The sequence below is a fragment of the Denticeps clupeoides genome, chromosome 5 (genome assembly GCF_900700375.1).
Source record: "Denticeps clupeoides chromosome 5, fDenClu1.1, whole genome shotgun sequence".
In the NCBI taxonomy this organism is placed as follows: Eukaryota; Metazoa; Chordata; class Actinopteri; order Clupeiformes; family Denticipitidae; genus Denticeps; species Denticeps clupeoides.
In genome coordinates, this window is record NC_041711.1 from 2,996,756 (window position 1) to 2,999,098 (window position 2,343).

At 37.2% G+C, this 2,343-nt stretch overlaps 1 long non-coding RNA gene across 1 annotated transcript; it reads right to left on the bottom strand.

The window, feature by feature from the left end:
• Positions 1-374: 374 nt before the first annotated feature.
• Positions 375-1,461, bottom strand: LOC114791175 (uncharacterized). The gene is made up of 4 exons (XR_003749930.1): positions 1,416-1,461; positions 1,190-1,330; positions 1,064-1,105; positions 375-979 (listed from the first exon to the last, which is right to left on the bottom strand). It is a non-coding gene; the product is annotated as an uncharacterized LOC114791175 (long non-coding RNA).
• Positions 1,462-2,343: the final 882 nt, after the last annotated feature.

Below are 2,343 nucleotides of genomic sequence, written 5' to 3' on the forward strand. Positions count from 1 at the left end.
CATCTGAAATGTAGCAGCCAATCTTTCTAAATACGCTCATGGTTTCTGCGGATTTACAAAATTTGCCAGACATATCGCAAAGCATAAATGGTTTGCAACATTAACAGTGCAGAATAGATTCATCCTGTTCTTGCTTATTATCTGATCATGAGCCAGATCACACAATTTACGTTGCACAACCCAATCACGACCTCTAGTGATCAAAACAGTCAGGTGTAGTGTCTCATCGCTCATTTTTTGATTGCTTCGTATTACTTTTCCGATAGCATCCATCAGAATTTCATACGAATGGTTATTTATGAGTGGAAGGATCGCATTAACGTCTGAAAAGGGAATCACCGCTCAATGTGACATCAAAAACACCGCTCTGACCGGCCAGTGTGTGAGAATGACAATCTTTGAAAATATCATGGATGTGTGAAATGTATGATGTTATGTCACTGCTCGACACGGATCTGAAATTAATATCATGATGTAGAACCACCCCATTGAAACGTGGTCTAGGTGTGACTTGGTAACCGTCTATGACACCACCACTTAGAGACAACTAAGGACGCTGGGTCAGATTCAGCACCACCTCCATTTTGAATTTGTTGTAAAACATTATTAAACATGTCAATTTTCCCCCACGTCTCGATGTTTAACAAACCGTGTAGTGTTTTATTAAAGTCTGGCACCGCATCCCCACCCATACATCGACGCTTAAATGACAACTACAAGTTTAAAACCACCCCTTACATACGTGAAATATGACTTAGATGTAGCAATACCTTTGCCAATCAATCAACACGCTTCAGATCTGATATGTGATCAACAACCTTAATCATCTTCTCTTGCGATGTGTACACTTTATCTGCAGTTTCATCCGCTTTATCAGTCTGTGTGGACACGTCTGCTTTGTTGAAATCTACTGCGTCCCACGCTTTGTAATCGGTGTTTGTCCAATCCATGACAAAGTTGAAATCAGCAGGTTTTCAACCTGTAACAAAACACTGTTAAAAATAGACATTTTTATTAAAATAATGAATTTTAATAAATAATTAAAACCTGTGTAAATACATACCTTCTGGCTTTTTTGCTTGGTCGAAATCCGTTCTCGTCTTTCCTGATGGTTTTATCAAAACCTGATTGTCAATATTTTTTTTATTTATTTTTTTAAATAAAACCTTACAACATATGTAATACATACCTTGTGACTTTTCCACACACGGATCTACCACAAGGGCCAGATGTTTCCGTTTTCACGTTGCCTTCCTCCCCGATGGTTTGTCAAATCCTGTTTTATTGAGGCCTGGTTTGGGAATGGTAGCCACAAGCTGTCTGATGGTTGCTGTACACAATGAGAGATATTACAAATCACATACCATATGGTGAAAAATTAATAAAACCGTATTAGGTAGCCATAAATATATTACCAAGTGTCGGCAGAGCATCCAGCATCAGTGGTTGCAGAGAGTCCCGCCTCAGTCCCATCTGTGAACAGAATGCATACACGGCCAAAAACTCACAACTACGTAATGATATTATTATTAGTCGTATATGGTTTTTACAAATACCTTGGTAAGAATTGTGGTTCAGAATAATAGTCATGCCATGTGTGTGTCATGGGTTAGTAATAGAAATGTTTGTTCAGGTTCATAAATTACATATTTGTTAAACAGGAGTCCTATTGGTATGTAAAGTTGTTAGAATCTTAAATTATTTGTAGGAACAGAAGGTGTTTTTTAAAAAAAAAAAAAAAATGGGTAATTCACAGGCTGCTTATTCATATATCTCTGTGCACGGTTAAACTAAAGAGAAATAGTTTGTTAAAGTTTTTTGTGCGGCATATCTGAAAACCATAGATTAGACACCTTTGGAGAAAGGTTTGTTCATAAATAAACTAATCGTAATGCTGTTTTATCAGTAGGGGGTATGAAATTCACTTTGTTTGAAAAGCGGAATAGTTTCCACTCTAGAACTTTAATCCTGTCACAGGATGCTAGATAATGGTTAGGAGAGATGGGTCATAGGCTGTCAGCGATGGCCATAGTTGTAAACTATGTGATAAGACATCTGTTTTTTTTTTTTTTTTTTTTTTTTTTTTTTAAATGAGCCTAAGTGTTTTTATATGTAATGCAACACAAAGTGTTAGAGAAAGGTCAGAGGGTTGTGCGGGTGTCCAGGGGGGGAAAGAGGGAAGGACAAAAATCACACACTCTACCTTATATTGATAAGACAATTTTTTTTGACAAAGTGTCTAATACACTACTAATGTGTTGGAGATCTGAGGTTTGTGTCGTCTGTATGGAACAAAGTTCACTGAAATCAGCTTCATCACACTTGACAATCGTGATCAGTCCA